At 43.2% G+C, this 20,950-nt stretch overlaps 1 long non-coding RNA gene across 2 annotated transcripts in view; it reads right to left on the bottom strand.

Annotated features, from left to right (window-relative positions):
- LOC134910080 (uncharacterized) overlaps positions 1-15,639 on the bottom strand; it is a 39,864-nt gene extending 24,225 nt beyond the window's left edge. The window contains exons 1-3 of one of the 2 annotated variants that reach the window (XR_010176110.1): positions 14,229-15,639; positions 13,704-13,874; positions 10,768-10,911 (exon numbers count right to left, since the gene is read on the bottom strand). This is a non-coding gene — a long non-coding RNA (uncharacterized LOC134910080). The remainder of the gene's footprint in view (positions 1-10,767; positions 10,912-13,703; positions 13,875-14,228) is intronic. The other variant, XR_010176112.1, reaches the window with a different exon arrangement.
- Positions 15,640-20,950: the final 5,311 nt, after the last annotated feature.

Below are 20,950 nucleotides of genomic sequence, written 5' to 3'. Positions count from 1 at the left end.
TTCACCAAGGTGATGGCAGAGATAATGGTTCTCCGCAAACAGGGGGTGAACATAATCCTGTATCTGAACTATCTGGTGATACAGGCATCGTCCAGGGAGAGGTTGTTGCAGTCCATTGTTCTCACGACTCATCTGCTCAGGGAACACGGTTGGATACTGAATTTTCCAAAATCACATTTGGAGCCGACCAGGAGGTTGTCTTTTCTGGGAATGATCCTCGACACAGAAGTGCAGAGGGTGTTTCTTCCGGGGAAAAAAGCGTTGGTGATACAAACAATGGTCTGGGATGTCCTGAAGCCAGCCCGGGTTTCAGTACATCAGTGCATTCGCTTTCTGGGGAAGATGGTGGCCTCTTACGAGGCTTACAGTACGGAAGGTTTCATGCTCGGTCCTTCCAACTGGATCTCATGGCATGTGGGTATAATAAGGATACCATTCAAAAAGCCTATCTGGAAGAAATATCTACTGATCGTAAAGAACTTTTCAATAAGAAATTAACCAATAGTAATACGGATAACAAATATGAATGGGCTTTCATAACCCAGTATAACCAACAACATAAAGAAATTTAAAGTATATTACGGAAACATTGGAATTTGGTGAAAAAAGACCCTGTCATTGGACCTCTTGTTCCTATGAGGCCTGTTCATATCTACCGTAAAGCCCCGAATCTAAAGAACAAATTAGTTTCTAGTGCGTTACCCTCTTTCAAAACAATGCCAAGGATAACTTTCAAAGGGTTCTATAGATGTGGCCATTGTATCGGATGTAGATGTATTAAAAGTGAAGGGAAAAGTAAAATTGAAAACATTCAAATTAATGGGAAAATACATAGCATCAAAGACTTTATCACATGTGACAGTAAAAACGTCATATACGCCATCAGATGCAGTTGTGATTTATTTTACATAGGGCGTACTTCTAGAACATTGAAAGTTCGTCTAGGAGAGCATATTAGAAACATGAAAAAGGGCTTACCAACCCATTCCCTGTCTGCTCATTTTAAAGCTAAACACAATTGTTCTACTACAGAATTATTAGGCTTTTATGGTATTCAGGGAAATAGACAAAATAAAGATCTGAATTCCCAGCTTGCTAAATCCGAAATGCACTGTATTTTTACTTATGGCACTTTGAGCCCACAGGGCTTAAACTGTGATTTTGAGCTTAAATGGTTCCTTTGATATTTATGTTGTAAAATACAATATGCATGTAGTGCGTGTGTGTTCACTTTTTTCTTCTTCTTTTTTGATTGTTGTATTAGTTTAACACCAATGGATACCAATCAGTAACAATACATGGAAGAATGAGTCCCCATAATGTTACCATGGAAACTCTTTGAAGAAAAATCTGTATACAGCATAACGCCGCAAGAACTACACATCAGTGGTGCCTATTCTCACTACAAATCCGATAAGTCTCCAGGACAGAGGTGAAGATTGCGCTGCGTCATTTCCGTTGACCCATTCTAATCACAGAACGAAAATGACGGAGACAGAGGAGCTGGGAACGGTTTCCCCGACGGTGCCGATGTGTGAATTCCGGCGGAACTCCAGATATGGTCACTAACAGCCCCTAATGGAGACTACATTTCCCATGACCCGGCCCGCTCTACATCCGATATCGGAATGTGTACTAAAGTACTGATTATTGTCTAGAGCGTCTGTAAGTAACACTTGATAGTTTTTTTGGACTCTATTACTGGTCTCCATAGGAAATTTATTTACATATTGAACCTAATGATGTTTCATCTGGCCATGTTAACAATGGGACTTCCTGCGGAACTCCATATATGGCAATTAGTAGTTCATAATGGAAACTACATTTCCCACAATTCCTGGCTCGTTTTACGATCGTAATTGTAATCCTTAAAAAAAATGCTGTATACTGTTCATATTTGCTTGACAATCTATCATTTAGAATGGAGGTGTATATGGTTTATGATTTCACTGTGTCACCATTGATTTACAAAGGAAATTAATGTGTATGTTTAATTAATGATGCAATTTCCTGCTACTCACCGATTGGATACTTATACTATAAATATGGAGACTCCTCACAGTGCAGACAGTTCTTGAAAAAGGTCCATCTAAGACTGAAACGCGTTGAACAGCTGTACTGTGAGAAGCCTTGGACAAGGAAATCTGGACTTTTTTTGTTCTATTGAAAATTATTGTTGTTTTTATTATTATTTTTTGGTTTCATGTTTTTATATATGGTAGTATCTTTCGATACAATCTGGACTGTTTTAAATGAGTACCTTCTTTAAACAAAGAGGAAAATATTCCTATTTTTTTCAGGATTTGGAAATATATATTTTTTCTCAAGCATGCAACTCAAGATAAAGATACCTTGATAGGAGTCATTCTTCCATAGTGAAGTGAGTTGGGGGTACGCATATGATTGTCTTCTAAAAAGATACCTTTGTATGAATGTCCCATCCTCATTCTTTGTAAGTTGGGGTACGCATCAAGGCCCTCATTCCGAGTTGTTCGCTCGCTAGCTGCTTTTAGCAGCATTGCACACGCTAGGCCGCCGCCCTCTGGGAGTGTATCTTAGCTTAGCAGAATTGCGAACGAAAGATTAGCAGAATTGCAAATAGAAAATTCTTAGCAGTTTCTGAGTAGCTCGAGACTTACTTCTACACTGCGATCAGCTCAGCCCATTTCGTTCCTGGTTTGACGTCACAAACACGCCCTGCGTTCGGCCAGACACTCCCGCGTTTTATCCTGGCACGCCTGCGTTTTTCCGCACACTCCCAGAAAATGGTCAGTTTCCGCCCAGAAACACCCACTTCCTGTCAATCACACTCCGATCACTTCAACAATGAAAATTCTTCGTTCGGACGTGAGTAAATCTACTAAGTTTGTGCTAAAATACTTAGTGCATGCGCACTGCGTACCATGCGCATGCGCATTTTTGCCTTAATCGCTCCGTTGCAAAAATCGGCAACGAGCGAACAACTCGGAATGACCCCCCAAGTTTGTTATAAAGATACCTTTATAGGACTTTCCATCCCGTCTTTAGTGTGAGTCCTGGGTATGCTTAGTCATCTGAATCACTGTTTTTTTCCCAAAAGAAATATAGATGTTAATAAAGATACCTTTATGGGTTTCCACTCACTTGCTTCTGTGTGAGTGGGGTACGCCCTTTTGTTCGAATTTCTGTGGAAATCACCTGATCCATGTGAAATTGTTCTTTACATGTGTTCTTTTGTTGTTGTTTTCTATTTCTATGTGGGAACTGAGAGAAACTGACGACAAATTGGGAAAAGAGTATTCTGAACAGAGATATCCCGAGTCGGTTGCAAAGATACCTTTATAGGATTCTCCATTTTGGCCCCAGTGTGAGTTTCGGGTACGCCCAACTATTTGAAAATCTGGCTCCAATTCAAAAGAAGTATAGACGTTATAAAGATACCTTTATGGGTTTCCGCCCACTTGCTTCTGTGTGAGTGTGGTACGCCCCTCTTATCCAAATTTTCACGGAAATTATCTGATTTATATAAAACTGTTCTACACATGTGGGGTTTTTTTTTTACTTTTCATCCCTCTGCATGAATCGGGAAAAATCCATGATACATTAAGGAGAAGATTACTCTGAATAAAGACACTCCTAATCTCCATCCGAAGGAAACCATTTATCTTCAATAATAAGGGATGTATTTCTAATGTTGATCGTTTTATATGCACCCTGCACATAGATTATATCATTCCCCTCTTTGTTGCATATTGTCTTTGTAAAAACGGTGATTTTTTATGTTGATATTTTCAGTGTACGGGCAGCTTTGCGCCCCATAGGTGAACCATTTATAACTTTTTTCTTTTAATGTAATGACAGTGGCTTACATAAACCGACAGGGCGGAACGAACAGCAGAGCTGCAATGTCAGAGGTAGCAAGAATCATCCTCTGGGCAGAAAAACATGCGTTGGCGCTGTCAGCAATCTTCGTTCCGGGAGTAGACAACTGAGAAGCGGACTTCCTCAGCTGACACGATCTCCATCCAGGAAAGTGGGGATTCCATCCAGAGATGTTCACGGAGGTAACAGATCTTTGGGGTGTACCTCAAATAGACATGATGGCCTCTCGTCTCAAAAAGAAGCTTCGGCGATATTGTTCCAGGTTGAGGGACCCGCAGGCCGTGGCGGTGGACGCCTTAGTGAGTCCGTGGGTGTTCCAGTCAGTGTACGTGTTTCCTCCACTTCCACTCATTCCAAGAGTTCTAAAACTCATAAGGAGAACAAGAGTACAGGCGATCCTCATTGCTCCGGACTAGCCAAGTAGGGCTTGGTACGCGGATCTTCTGGATCTACTGCTACTCCTCTTCGGGAGTACCTGCTGCAGCAGTGGCCGTTCGCTTATCAAGACTTGCCACGGCTACGTTTGACGGCATGGAGGTTGAACGCCAGATATTAGCTCGGAAAGGGCATTCCAAACAAGGTTATTCCTACCCTGATACAGGCTAGGAAAGAAATAACATCTAAACATTACCATCGTATTTGGGAAAAATATGTATCTTGGTGTGAGTCCAAGAAGTTTCCTACGGTGGAGTTTCAACTGGGATGGTTTCTCCTCTTCCTGCAAGCAGGTGTGGATATGGGCCTGAGGTTGGGATCCATAAAGGTCCAGATTTCAGCCCTATCCATTTTCTTCCAGAAATGGTTGGCTTCCCTCCCGAAGGCTCAGACCTTTTTGAAAGGGGTTCTGCACATCCAGCCTCCCTTTGTACCACCTATGGCACCATGGGATCTTAACGTGGGGCTGCAGTTTCTCCAATCGGATTGGTTCGAGCCTCTACAGGAGGTTGAGGTCAAGTTTCTCACATGGAAGGCTGTCACTTTGTTGGCCTTAGCTTCTGCTAGATGTGTGTTGGAGCTGGGGGCTTTGTCTTGTAAGAGCCCCTACTTGATCTTCCATGAAGATAGAGCTGAGCTCCGGATATGTCAGCAGTTTCTTCCAAAGGTTGTGTCGGCATTTCATATCAACCAACCTATTGTGGTGCCAGTTGCTACTGACTCCTCAATTTCATCAAAGTCCTTGGATGTTGTAAGGGCTCTGTAAATCTATGTGAAGAGGACTTCTCGTCACAGAAAATTGGACTCTCTGTCCTGTATGATCCCAAGAAACTTCGGTGTCCTGCTTCTAAGCAGCCATTCTCTCGCTGGATCAGGTTCACTATCCAGCATGCGTATTCCATGGCAGGATTGCCATGTCCTACGTCTGTTAAGGCCCACTCTACTCGTAAGGTGGGTTCTTCCTAGGCGGCTGCCCGGGGTGTCTCGGCTTTACAGCTTTGCCGAGCTGCTACTTGGTCGCGGTCGAACACGTTTGTAAAGTTCTATAAGTTCGATACCTTGGCCGCTGAGGACCTGAAGTTTGGTCAATCAGTTCTGCAGGAGCCTCCGTGCTCTCTCTCCCATTCTGGGAGCTTTGGTACATCCCCATTGTACTAATGTGGACCCCAGCATCCTCGAAGACGTAAGAGAAAATAGGATTTTAATTACCTACCAGTAAATCCTTTTCTCGTAGTCCATAGAGGATGCTGGGCGCCCACCCAGCGCTTCGTGATCCTGCAGTGGTTGCTTTGTTCAGAACTGCTTAGTTCTTGGTTTAGTACGGTTTTGTTACTTGGTTAAGTAATATTGTTTAGTCGTTGCTGATGTTTCAAGCTAGTTAGCTTGATTTGCCTTGTATGTGTGAGCTGGTGTGAATCTCGCGACTATCTGTGTAAAATCCTCTCTCAAAGATGTCCGTCTCCTCGGGCACAGTTTCTAGACTTAGTCTGGTAGAAGGGGCATAGAGGGAGGAGCCAGCCCACACTCTCAAACTCTTAAAGTGCCATTGGCTCCTAGTGGACCCGTCTATATCACATGGTACTAATGCATCCTCTATGGACTATGAGAAAAAGATTTACCGGTATCTACGAGAAACACATTTTAAGAAAGAAGCATCACCGGGTGTTCGCTTCCGTCATTTCCCTGTAGCCTTATTTAATAACTATCCAGGTGCAAAAGCGAGAGGGACAGCTATCTTGTTCGCTAAACACCTTAGGATCAGTGACCTCACTGAAAGCTTGATAGGAGATGGCAGAGGGTTGACGATTAAAGCCACCATAGATCAACAAGTGTTTACATTTGTTAATCTTTTCCTCCCTAACCAAAACCAGATACAGTTCTTCCGACGTAGTCTGGAATCCATTGATGATTGCATAGAGGGGGACTTGATAGTGGGTGGGGATTTTAATTGGACATTAGAACCAGCAATTAATTCCTCAGCTGGAATATCTAGGACCTAGCTGAAACAAGCTAGGCAATTTAGATCGATCTTACATGGTTTCCAATTAGTGGATTCATGGGGTCTCCTCCACCCAGCAGACAGGGACTATACGAATATATTCGAGCCCCCATAATTCATAATTCGAGCCCCCCATAATGGGGCTTCTATTCGAACCCCCATAATTCATACTCTCGTATTGACTATCTCTGCGTGAGCCACAGACACTTTGATCTGTTACTAGACTCTACCATTGACCAAAAAGTAGGCTCAGACCATTCCCTGCTCACGCTGTCTTTGCGAAGTTCTCCACCAGCACAGTTGCAATGGCGGTTTAATGAGCAGCTCCTCCGAGACCCCGACTGCCATACCCAACTATAGACAGCTATAGACGGGTATATTTCACTAAGCACTACGAATGACTGTTCACCGTTAACCATTTGGGAAGCCCATAAATGTGTTATAAGGGGTAAATGCATTCAGATGGGTAAATATCTTAAAAAGAAAAACGAGTGCTGTTTAGCTCTGCTATCCAATATACATATACAGACATTAGAACAAACACATAAAGCGTCTCTCGCACACGATACACTAGCGGAGCTTCAAAAGACACGTGCCTCATTAAATAATTTACTTGATGGTACCCGTCGAGCCTTCAGATGGTGCTGTCATAAATATCACAGATGGGGTAATAAGCCAGGGAAATTACTGGCTCGGGCACTCAGAGCACAGAGTTCTCTTACATTTATTACGAAATTGAAAGACTCTAATGGCAACCTACATGCTAGGAACAAGGATATAGCAGACATATTTCACAAATATTATACAGACTTGTACAACCTGTCTATGCAACGCTTGCCTGCAGCCCTTGCAGCTCATACACTAGAATTAGAGAAATATTTGCAAACAGTCTTTCCCTAATCTTCCTTTAGAGGTGACCCGGGCGCTAGAGGACCTTTTTACAGAAAGGGATTTGATTACAGCCACAGGGACCTCCTCCTCTGGCAAGATGCCAGCTCCAGACGATTTTCCAATAACTTATTATAAGGCATTTAAAGAGAAACTTGTACCACTCCTTCTGAGGGCCTGCAATGCAGTCTTGACGGAGAACCCATTCTCTAGCCAATCTCTTGGTGCCCACATAACGGTGCTACCAAAAGAGGACAAGGACCCATCGCACCCGTCTAGTTACAGACCCATCTCATTATTAAACGTCAACATCAAGCTATATGCCAAACTTCTAGCCAACCATCTGGGCCCGCTCCCGCAGGAGATTGTTCACCCTGACCAAGTAGGCTTTGTGCCAGGTAGGGAAGCAACACCATTAGGGTGTTTGATTTAATAGCGCATGCTCACGCTACTAAATCCCCAATGATGCTTCTCTCTACTTATGCCGAGAAGGCATTTGACCATGTAGATTGGGCCTTTATGGAGGCAATATTACGGAAATTAGGTCTCGGTGACACGTTCCTTCAAAAAGTATTTGCACTCTATAGGGCTCCAACGGCACAGGTTAGGGTTAATGGGACCCTTTCTGATCCAATAAAAATATCCAACGGAACCCGCAGGGATGTCCACTCTCGCCCCTGCTCTTTGTCTTGGGCATGGAAGCCCTAGCACGGTCGATCAGACAGAATCCCACTATTACGGGCCTACAGGTCAAAAATGTAGATCACCGCTTAGCCTTCTTCGCTGATGACTTACTTGAAATCCTGACAAACCCGATGACCTCACTCCCAACTCTTATGAAAGAATTTGACCAATTTAGTAAGTTATCCAATTTCAAAATCAATTTTTACCAAATCCACGGCCCTCTCGGCAGGGGTTACATCGGCCCCATTTGAGTGGTACTCATCACATGTCAAATACCTAGGGGTACGAATTCCCTCTTCCCTCCAGCGAATAACCACCATCAATCATGGCCTTTTACTGCGAAAGATTAGACATAAGATGGCACAGTGGCTCACGCAGAGATTTTCATGGCTCGGCCGCATGAACATAATTAAAATTAACGTATTACCCAGACTGTTGTATATCTTCCAGACAATTCCTCTCAAACTTCCCCATCGTTTCTTGATAGATACCCATAAAACAATTAGCCACTTTGTCTGGGGGGGAGGAGACCCAGATTCAAACACAACCACCTGTCTAGAAGTAAATCACAAGGGAGCCAACAATTACCCTTGCTTTCAGCTTACTACCAGGCTTCCATACTTTATAGAATTCTAGACTGGACATGCCCGGAATCAAATAGGAAACTGGGTAACGCTCGAATCTTACTCAACACAAAAGAACCTACGATACATTCCATGGTTCCTCAAAATTGAGAAAATTGCACAACCCACAGTGGACCCTAATCTAGATTTATGGAAATCGATTAGGTCTAAATATAACATTTAAACCAGTAAGTCCTCTCTCATGCCTTTCCTAGGTAACCTTACATTTTCTTCAGGGTTGTCGGGGGGGATAGCTACCAGACGGAAAAATATAGGAATAGAAAGGGCACATCAGATGTATAACCGAGGCACAATTAGATTTTTCTCGGATATATGCGAATCGGAAAATGTACCCCCTAAAGACTTCTGGTTCTACATGCAACTCTGCCATTTTGTCCAATCGCAAGTACAGGCACTAAACCTCAACAGGGAACTCACCCCTTTTGAGAAACTATGCACACAGATTTCGGCCCCTACACACATAACCTCCAAGGCCTATAAAATTGTCCTGGGTGGTACATTTCCTGATACCCCCTCTTTTTTCACGGCTTCTTGATAAGGACCTCATCCATAGGGGATACAAATCGACTGGAAGAAACAATGAGGCAGATTTATTAAGCTCTGTGAAGTGATAAAGTGGATCGTGATAAAGGACCAGCCAGTCAGTTCCTAACTGTCATTTTTCAAACCCAGCCTGTGACGTGGCAGTTAGGATCTGATTGGCTGGTCCTTTATCACCTTCCACTTTACCACTTCACCAAGCTTAATAAATCTGCCCCAATGTACTATGATAACACATAGTTCCGCTAGCTTGGAAGTCAGTGATACAAGCTATTAACGAGGTGGTATAGGTGCCCTACTTTACTCCATAAATGCTATCTGTCTGTATCGCCTCTGTGTTGGAGATGTGGAAGGGAAAGAGGCACACTAGCACAAAATTATAACTGACCTCCAAAATAGTGGGGCATGATGTACCCAGCGGACCCGACTTCTGGCTGCTCTCACACTCTGATATCCCTATGACCTGATATAAACACTCACTACTGAAACATTTAAGTAACTCAGCAAAAGCGTTGATTCCAGTACACTGGCGCTCCACAGCAGCACTTACGATTTGGGAATGGTGTCAAAGAACGTATTTTTACATGCATATAGATGACATCTACTACACTGCTCTAGAAAAATACTTCACATATTCATCGACCTGGTATCTGTGGCTTGAATTTAAGACCACATGAGAATACACCGCGCTGATCCCAACAAACCGTACTTACTGACAGCCCCCCGAAGAATTGGACAAATGCTCCAGCTTGTAAACCGGCCTACCTGTACCCCAACCCTCATCTTACCCTTCCTTCCCTCCCACCACTTATTATTTGGTTCTGTACTGTCGTTATTCTCTGTATTTGTAACATACACAGAAATGTATTTGTTAAACATTTGATATACATGAGACAAATAGTTACATTGTTTAATGTTCTGTATTTGGGATGTGCGAATTATTTGTGCTTTTGTCTTTTCTTTTTTTCTGCTGAAAAATTGAAAATTAAAAATCTATTAAAAAAAAAAGTATAACTTCATTCCACGTACAAACACATACAATTCCAAATAAAAATATAATAGCAGCAATGTACACTCCAGAAGGGTTTGTTTTTGGTGCTATATCTATAACCTAGTACACTAAACCTGATAGAGCATGTCAAGGTAGTTTTCAATCAAAAAAAGTATAAACCTTTTTTGTGATTTGTAAATTAGAACAGTACTATATACCTGAAATGTGTTGTTTGGATGTACATTCCAGCCTTGGATTTCGCCAGCACTTTGACTGTGGATTCACCTCTCTAAAGCTCTCTGCGGTGGTGCCGAGCTTCTCAAAAGTGTTCACCTTGATAAAGGGGCGTCAGTGCCCCGAAACGTTGGCTACACTGTGATGTGATTAATTAAATTACACCTGTTTGCAACCGTCTTCTGAAACAGTCTCTGAGTGCCGCTGCTTGTGCGATGCTTCTCCTGTGAATGCAGTTTCCAGATGGCACCAGAGCACCTTTAAGCCTGTAAAGGTGACTGCCAATCCAAATACAATGTGTATGTATATGTGTGTGTGTGTATATATATATATATATATATATATATATATATAAAAAAAAGCATGAAGAAAGGGGCGGCACTCAGAGGCTTTGAAGTAACAATAAGTGTATTTCACAGATAGACCGACGTTTCGGGGCTAGTTTACCCCTTTGTCAAGGTGAACAAAAGTGAAATGAGTGACTAACATACCTTAAATAGTAAGAGGTCCCGCTCCGTGTATCACGCCCGGCCGCGCTGCTTCCCGCTTAGTTTCCGGCTTCTTTGTGATGACATCATTGAAGTCGCGTCCGGTTGCCATAGCAACCATGGACGCCGAGTGGCCGGGCTGCGGCGCTACGTGAATAAAAGAGAAAAGTGATTGCTAAATTACAGCATCACCGCAATGGAAGAAAAGGAGAACAAAACTTGCAGTCTCTGTAATCTCGGCTGTAAACAAAGGGCAGCATACTGGCAGGGCAAGAATAGCCAAAATAACTAGTGTGTATATACTGACATGGGGCTCCTTTAGAAAGAATTGAGCAAAAGGCATACACCAAAGCTCAAAGTAAAAAAAAAAGGGTTACTTTAAGAGAGCTGGCTAAAAAACAGTAAGGGAATATAACTAGGTGGCTATAACCCTAACTTAACATCCATTGGATACAAAAGGTTAATAACCAAGATTTCAGAGACCTACACAAGGATACTTATCAAAATAGGGAATGCCAGACAATAAACAGTAGCACAAAATTAAGAAAACAAAACTATTTAAAGATATTGAAGCTCAATTTCTCATTGAGGCCATTAGGGCTAGTAGTCCCCAAATCGAAAATCCATCGGGTCTCCAACTGCAAGAGTCTGCCATCCCTATCTCCTCCTCTAACATGCTTAGGGATATGGTCGATAATAAGATGACGTAAGTCCTTCAAAGTGTGACCCGCTGATGCGAAATGTCTCGCCACTGGTTGCTCAGATTCTTTACCCTGGAGTGCTTGTTTGATGGCGGTGTAGGGCCATCCTTTCTCTAAGGGTCCTGATAGATTTCCCTACGTAGTAAAGATTGCAGGGGCATTTGATGATATATGTAATATGGGTAGTAGTACAAGTTAGTACATACTTTATATTAAAGATCCGTTCACTGTGGGGATGCTTAAAGCTCGACCCGGTGATCATATGCTCACATGTTGTACATTTGATACATTTGTAACAACCTTGTCTGTCTAGTTCGGCTTGGAAGCCCGTAATATCTGAGTGAACCACCCTGTCTTTAATATTCCTCCCCCGCTGGTAACACATCATGGGTCTTTTGTTATGAAGAGAAGGAAGAGTCTGATCAGAAGCCACTAGAGGCCACAATGCTCTAGTGGCTCTTTGCACTACAGGGCTAGAGGTATTATATCTAGTGGAGAATGGAATGATAGGTTTCTGTTGTTGAGTTTTTGAGGTTAGCAAGATTTCTCTAGGGATCTGCATAACCTCTTCCTTGTGCCTAAGAAGAAGCTGGTGGTCATATCCTCTCTCCAGAAACTTTGACACCATACGATCCAATTAAAATTCCACAGTAAGATGGTCACTAATGATCCGTGACACCCTGATCATTTGCGACCTGGGGAGGCCATCTTTAAGAGCTTTAGGGTGATGGCTATTTGCCTTAGGAAGAGTTTTCCTATCTGTGGGCTTACAATATAAGCCAGTATGAAGGCTCCCGTCCCGGATGGTAACCAGAACATCCAAATAATTTAAAGTGCTGGTGCTTGTCTGATAAGTATATTTGATGGTAGAGGCTCTGGAATTGATGGACTGCATAAGTGAATTAAACTGTTCCTCACCCCCTGTCCACAAGATAAACAGATCATCTATAAACCGAGTGAACAGGAGGATGTGGGCCGCTATGGTTTCATTCCTAAAGAACACTTCCCATTCCTCCTTAAACATAAAAATATTGGCGAACGATGGGGAGACATTGCTTCCCATCGCACACCCAGTTTTCTGGCGGTAAAATTTACAGTTGAAGAGGAAATAGTTCTTTTCCAGGGTCATACGGAGAAGGATCATAAAAAGTGGGAGATCAAATGACTCCATTCTTTCATTTGTCAAAAATTCTTCCATAGCTAGCAGACCTGCCTCATGGGGGATGCTAGTATATAGACTCACCACGTCTACAACACAGATAAGTGTATCTACAGGGACATGCTTAATCTCACCCAAGCGGTTAATGAAGCTTGTCGTATCTTTAATAAAATTCTTATGCTTAAGTATCAAAGGCTGCAAAATACTGTCCAAAAATATGGACACTGGCTGGAAGATTGAAACAGTTTGTGCAGTTTCTGAGTAGCTCTAAACCTTCTCAGTGCTTGTGATCACTTGAGCCTATTTGTGTCCGGATTTGACGTCATACACCCGCCCAGCAACGCCTGCGTTTTTTCAGACACGCCTGCATTTTTGCAAACACTCCCTGAAAACGTCAGATGACACCCAGAAACACACCCTTCCTGCCAATCATCTGGCGGCCGCCAGTGCGACTGAAAACTTCGCTACAACCTGTACACAACCACAACGGGCTTTGTACCCATATGACACACGTGCGCATTACGGCCCATACGCATGCGCAGAAATGCCGATTTTTAGCCTGATCGCTGTGCTGCGAACAACAGCAGCTAGCGATCAACTCGGAATGACCCCCTCTGTCAGGAGCTTGCGGTCACTGCATGTGCTGGTCAGTTGAGGCACTCTCAGCTCTGCTCTTTTAATAGCAGAATTGAGGCCTCAGGTGTGGAATAGGAGCCTTGGTCAGAGGGAGTTAACATACTGTACCTCTGAGCCACATAGAGACTGCAACCACTGTACCAACATTGGTTCCACCACTGCTGTCATACTTATTATGTGCTTTGACACAAGCTACATTGTAATAAATACTGCAAATATCTTTGAAAACCCCATTGAAAAAAAAGCACTTTGATACAGTCCCCCATATTTATTACAAACAATGCTATTCAGTATCATAAACAGCAATAATTTATTTATATTTGCTGTATTTTTATTTTTTTTATATCTGGCTTGTGAAGAACGCCCTGGTATGGGACGTTTCGGGGCTACATGCGCCCCGTCCTCAGACAAATGGCAATAAAGAACACTGTGCACAATCTTACATTATAACCCCTCCAGAAGCCGGGCTCCTCCCGCCACCGCAGCCCGGGCTTCCACTACTGGGACGAGTCCGTGCCCTCAAGTGACGTCAGTCCCTGCATGTCCCGGCGGTTGCTGTGGCAACACTGACGCTGTTACCCGGCCATCAGCAGCTACAGGGGGAGAGCCGCTCTCTGCAAAAAAGTATAAACAAATAAACCCATTGTGATTGAATGAAACTGCTGCTGTTAAAGACAGCATAGAGTGTATATTAATGAGCTCTAGAGATAACTAAATCTCATGGTCCCCTAAACCCTAAATGATGACATAACCTAACCAACTGAACCTGACTATTGGCTAAGCTTTTATTAGAACAATTTGATAACACCTCTTTATATGAAAGTGTTCCATGTAATACGTTCATTAAGGCCCCTCGGTGCCACAGTGTCCAATCTTAATATCCATGATGCCTCCCGTTTCATCAGAATCTTGTGTTAATCTCCACCCCTGTTTAAGGCTGGTACTGTACGTGATCGATAATTTAGTACCTAAGTGATGACAGGTCGTGTGCCTGTTCTTTGAAATGGTTTGCCATCGGTTGGTCCACACTTTTCCCTTCCAATGCTCCTTTGATGGCCGAACGGTGGAGGGCCATATGTTCTTTAAATTTTCTAGTGGTCATTCCCACGTAGTACAGGCCACATGGGCATATTATCAAATATACCACGAATCTGGAATCACATGAGAGAACGTGATTGATCTTGAACAACGTGGACATGTGGGGATTTTGGAAGGTGTATCCAGAGGTCATGTAATGAATTACAGGTGGTATACTTTGGGCTGAATTCAAGCCCGTTATGTCAGAATGGACCAATAGATCCCTGAGGTTGCTTCCTCTTCAATAACATGCCATCGGACGTACTCCCTTGAAGACGGGCAGATCTTGATCTGACGATACTATAGGCGACAGGGCCTTACTGGCCTTTGGAATCACTGCGCTCGAGGAATCAAATGAGATAGTCCATGTGAACACTTTGTTGTCCTTCAATGTTTTCTCTCTCGGCATTAATAATGTTTCTCGTGACTTCCGGTGGGCGGGGCACCACGTGTGGCCGCATTTTATATGGGCTCTGGACTCAGCTGCTAAAAAACTGCTTCCAAACTGCAGCTTTAATCTGGGATTGCTTTTACCCAGCCACGTACAGACTTTCTAACACCCTATTGCCACTTACTGTATGGGTCCTGGGTCTGGAGCCGCTCTTATCATGCCGGAATCCAGCCTGCAAGGTATCAGGCGCATATGACCGCCCGCCATTTTATGAGCGCGATTATCGGGGAGAACGTGCAAGTCTTTCCCACTCACCTATTCCTCTTCCAAGGCTTGCAAGTCGCTGGAGCCTGCTTTTAAAGGAGAAATATTTTTGTCTGCAGCTGCAACTCCGCGTTACATTGGAGGTATTAGATCTCTCTGCTGGGTCATCATTTCAGTTTGCTGCTGGGCAGAGCTGAGGTGCCTCCCCTACCATCTCTCTCCAGTCACCAAGAGCAACCCCTTTTCACTGAATATGTCTACTGAAGCTCTGAGGACCTGAGTGATCTCCTACTATCATATTTGGATGACCGAATCACTCGTCTGCTATCTCGTATAGACGCCGTTGTGGATTTTAAGGTTCCTGCATTTTGGTCTACGGATGCATCCACAACTGAAATTTCTTCACCTGTAGTGATGCCTGATCCCACTGCTTGCTGTCCCCAGCACCTGGAAGGGGTTAATCCCCCCACGTCTAGCCTCCTTTATACTCAGAGTGACTCATACCCTAACACTTGGATGGACGGTATCTCTGTCTCGGGACAAGGGGACACAATGGTGCATGCTATTCACTCAATACAGGCTATACAACATGATCGGAAGCTTCTATCAGTTCAGGCTCTGCACAGATCATCTCAGAGGTCACTAATTGGCACCTTTACTTCTGACTTTGTCATTTACAGCTTTAGATTAACCACGTCCATACCAGCATCATGGTACCTATTCCTGTGCTATTGTTTTTCACCCCTCACTATGTTTACTTTAACCTTCTACTTAAGTATTAGGGGCAATTACATGAAGAGATGGTTAATGACCCATGTTCTATTGCTCTCTCCCTGCTAACCATAACTTTGTGATACCAACACTGCTTTTGCTATGTGATTGCTTTGTTACCATTTTTGTTGTGAACATTTCTTATAACCTTACCAATTATCTAGAGGGAATTATATTATACCTCAATCTTCAAGTCCCAGGTTATTTTAAGATTTTTATTTATTTATTTATTTATTTTATTTTTTCTTTTCATTGTAGAATAGTAAATAGGTGCTTATGTTTATATATCTACCACATCCTGCTACTCTGTCCCATTAGGCCATATCAGATAGTTATCATAACATCCATCTGTGTGTGTAGGGGTGTATTATTTGATTTTATATCTCTCATTAGCACTTTAGTTTGTGTCAGAAGGCCTCCCTGGATATAGCCACTTTATAGATGGGATGTCTTTTTTCTTTTGTTGTAACTTCAGTTAAAAAGAGAAGAGAAGGAAAAAAATATATATATGTGTTGGGTTTTTCTTTTCTTTTTGTATGTTTAGTAGGGCCTTCTTAGCAATGTTGTTTCACAGAGGAGAGATTTTTCCTGTTCAATAACAACTTCAGTCCTGTTTTCCGGTTATTTTTGTTTAGCCCTCAATGGAATACAGTTCAAACCACATACAGTAGGTAGTTTAAATAAAAACTTACAGTTTATTCTGTGACCATGGGCTACGGCCGTAGCTCATGCTCTCCCCATTTAGGTTGGTAAATTTTGGAAAAAAAAGTGTTTGGAGCAATGCATTAATAACTCAGGCTGTGATTAACATATACTTTTGTAAACTGTTCATATAAAAACTTGTCAATCTGTCTAATATGATGTCTCAAAAATGCCTTATCAGCTTATTTGAACTATATGTTGTATTGTCATGATTAGTGACTTAATCCTGATTTCAGAAAACTGTCAAATACATTTGCTTCAATAAAAAAATGTAAAAAAAAATAATGTTTCTCGCACGAGGCTCAATGCTTTCTGTTTAGACTCTAGCAGCATATTTAAATTTGTAACCTCTTTGTCGAAACTTGAATACTATCTTGTTCTATTCTGTGGGTAGTTCATCCATCTCGCTAAAAATTCTCACTACCCGTACCCGTAGCATCTGGGAGTAAGGAAAGCCTTTCTTTAAAGCCGGTAGATGATGGCTGGTCGCCAATAACAAAGTGTTGCAATCTGTATCTTTATTGAATATGGAAGTCCTGATCTTTTCTCAACCAATTCTACTGTAACATCCAGAAAATCTATACTTTTATTACTCCATTTGTATGTGAACTTTATAGGAGAAGGTAGTAAATTGATTTCATCCATCATAATTTCAAAGAGATGTGGACCTCCGTTCCACAACATGAATAAATGATCTATAAATCTCGTGAATAAAAGGATGTGTTCTTTGTAGGCCCCTTCGAAGAACATGATGTTTTCTTGTTGGAACATGAAAACATTGGCATACGCTGGTGCCACAGCCGCTACCATGGCACACCCCGCTTCCTGCTGGTATATGTGCCCGTCAAATAAGAAGTAATTACGTGTTAGCAGACTCTTTACTTTGGAGTTCAAGAATTCTTCCATAGCTATCAATCCTTGTGAATGTGGTATAGATGTATATAAGCTCTTGACGTCTATAACACACATAATGGTGAGTTCCTGTATATCTGTCACATTCTTGAGTAGCTAGAGGAAGTTGGTGGTATTTTTTAAATAAGTGCTTTGTGAAACCACATGGGGCTGAATGACCATGTCCAATAACTGGGAGACTGGCTGGTATAGACTATCCCTTGCTGAAATTATTGGGCATCCTGGGGGGGATTTAAGAGGTCTTTGTGAATTTTAGGGACTGTATAGAACACTGGGATGATTGGTGCTTCCTATGTTAGATCAGACATGGTTTTCATATCCAGTAATTGTGAGCGAAGGGTCTGTTGTAATATCCTTTGTAATTCTCTTGTGGAATCTGATGGTTGGATCATCCGTAAGTCTGGTGTAGACCATTGGGTCCGATAGTTGGTTGAGTATTTCCCTTCTAAACTTGTCAAGGTCTTGGAGAATGATTCCTCCTCCCTTATCCGCTGGATGGATAATGATACTCTTGTCGTCCTGCAGGGACTTTAAAGCCATGGCTTCAGCCTTTGTCAAGTTGGATTTAGGACATTTTGACGCTTGAGTAAATTTATTAATTGATTCGTCCATCAGTCTGGTGTATGTCTTAATAGAAGCGTTGTGAGAAATTTGATAGAATTTCGACCTAGTTGTAATTCCATAATATTCCTTGAGTCTCATTTTCCAGCTCATTTTGTGAAGGTCAATTTGCCACTCAAATTGATTATGCGATGAAGTAGGGACAAAGGACAGTCCTTTGTTGAGAAGGTTTTCCTCTGCTGATGTAAGGATAAGTGAAGAGAGATTGAACACTAGTTTTTCTTTCTGTTGATGGCTCTTGAAGTCCCTCTTGTTTTGGCCACCTCTTCCTGATCTCTGGGCTTTTTTCCTGCACCCTTTCTGGTCACTACCCTAAAGGGGGCTTCTGGGCGGTTGAAGATTCATAAGACTCTGCAAATGCAAAGTCACTGTCACTCATCGACGACTGTTGAGATTGCATTTTCCGATTACGTTTCCCCCGCCAGCTGTTCTGGTTGCAGGGTTGCTGTGTGTATCTAGGTGGTTCTGTACCTGTGAGCCACCTGTACATCTGATTATCATCGTAATCTTGTTGTACTGTGGTTAACTTTGATCTTTTGAATCTCTGTAGCTCTCTCTTATTGCTCTCACACTGGTTGTTTAGTTTAACCCACCATTTATCATGGTCCGGATCATTCAATAATAAACTGTGCGTGCTTTGCACCTGTTCTAATTTTTCCTTAGTGTGGTTCAGTTCCTTGCCCGCTTGTTCCACTACCAGCAGCAAAAGGTCTAAGCTGCACTTGTTAAGGATAGCTATCCACCTCCTACAAAACTTGGGGTTTGTTCTTCCTATGGTAGGCACATTGCAGACGCGGAATCCTCTGGGAATGAGCTTCTGTCTATAATAGTCCAATAAAGACTGTCCATGGAGCAGAAAGTCTATTTCCCTCTTCTGTCATTTTAATAAAAGATGATACAAGTCCTCATCATTAGAATCCAGGGCCGTAACTACGTGTGTGCCAGGTGTGCCTGGCACACAGCGCAGTTGCCCTGAGGGCGCAATGGCCAGCGGCATGTAATGAGTCAAACTGACTCATTACATGCCGCCTCTGCTGTGTGCGCTGATGAGGAGAGAGCAGCGCCGGAGACAGTGGAGAAGGAGGAGGAGGGAGGGGGACTGGTGCCGCAGCAGCGCTATGTAATTGGTAGTAGCGCCGCTGCAGCTGTCCCCTCTCCTTCCGGTTCCTCCATCCCAGCATTCAAAGCAGCGCTGGGCAGCCAATACGGAAGGTGAGGGGACAGCTGCAGCGGCGCTACTACCAATTACATAGCGCTGCTGCGGCACCAGTCCCTCTCCCTCCTCCTCCTTCTCCCCTGCATCCAGAGCTGCCAGCACGAGGATCCTGACTGCCAGCAGGGAGAGATGGCAAGTATATCTCTCTGTCTCTGTCTCTCTCTCTCTCAATTTCTCTATCCTGTCTGCCGCAATGTGTTAAAAGGGGGACTGGCTGCCGTAATGTGTAAAAAGGGGGACGCTGTCTGCCGCAATGTGTAAAAAGGGGGACTGGCTGCCGTAATGTGTAAAAGGGGGGATGCTGTCTGCCATAATGTGTAAAAGGGGACGCTGTCTGCTGTAATGTGCAAAAAGGGGGACGCTGTCTGCTGTAATGTGTAAAAAGGGGACACTGCCTGCCATAATGTGTAAAAAGGGGGACTCTGCCGTAATGTGTAAAAAGGGACGCTGTCTGCCGTAATGTGTAAAAAAGGGGACACTGTCTGCTGTAATGTGTAAAAAAGGGGACGCTGTCTGCCGTAATGTGTAAAAATGGACGCTGTCTGCCGTAATCTGTAAAAAGGGATGCTGTCTGCCATAATGTGTAAAAAAGGGGATGCTGTCTGCCGTAATGTGTAAAAAGGGGGACGCTGTCTGCCGTAATGTGTAAAAAGGGGACTCTGTCTGCCGTAATGTGTAAAAAAGGGGAAGCTGTCTGCCTTAATGTGTAAAAAAGGGGACATTGTCTACCGTAATGTGTAAAAAGGGGACGCTGTCTACTGTAATGTGTAAAAATGGGACACTGTCTGCCGTAAAGTGTAAAAAGGGGACGCTGTCTACCGTAATGTGTAAAAAGGGGACACTGTCTGCCGTAATGTGTAAAAAGGGGGACTGTCTGCTGTAATGTGTAAAAGGGGCTCTACCTGGTGTAGTGGCGCTACTGTGCAGCGTCATTTGAATAATGGAGACTACTGTGCGCCGTAGTATGAATTGGTATTATTTTGTGGCCACGCCCCTTCCCCATGAAGCCACACCCCTATATATTTTTTGCGCGCCTACAGCGCGCACTGCCCCTATCTTACATCGGGGGCGGGCGCCAATATCGTTTCTTGCACACAGCGCTAAAATGCCTAGTTACGGCACTGTTAGAATCCTCCCCAGATCGATCCTAGGTGAATAATATATTTGCGGCTTGATCGTCAGTAAAGCTTAAGGTGTCTCCTTTTTGCAATACTATACATCAAAAGTCCATTTCACCACTTGCAGAGGTGCTCGGTAATGCTGACTCCATAGTGGAGAAAACCTTTTTCCTCCGGGTATACACTGGTTAGTTGCAATAAAATAGATGGGGTGCCTTGACCATTACTGTTCCCTAAACAGGGAGCAGTGGAATAGCACTCTCCTTACAGGGATCACTTGCCTGCGTGCCCTTGCGTAAATTAATACATCTGGCTTGTGAAGAAGGTCCTGGTATGGGTGTCTAACACGGCATGGCACTGCAGGTCTTGTAAAGCAATAAACTTTTTTTATTGAAGTGACGTTTCGGGGCTACATGCGCCCCGTCCTCAGACAAACTGCAATAAAGAACACTGTGCACAATCTTACCTTATAACCCCTCCAGAAGCCGGTCTCCTCCTGCCGCCGCCGCAGCCCGGGCTTCCGCTACCGGGAAGAATCATTTGGAAGAATCATATCCAATATTTATACTACATATGAGTTTTTACATTATTGAGGGACCAGGATTAGATAAGTGAATC

The sequence above is a fragment of the Pseudophryne corroboree genome, chromosome 1 (genome assembly GCF_028390025.1).
Source record: "Pseudophryne corroboree isolate aPseCor3 chromosome 1, aPseCor3.hap2, whole genome shotgun sequence".
Classification (NCBI taxonomy): domain Eukaryota; kingdom Metazoa; phylum Chordata; class Amphibia; order Anura; family Myobatrachidae; genus Pseudophryne; species Pseudophryne corroboree.
This window is presented reverse-complemented; position numbering and strand designations above follow the sequence as displayed.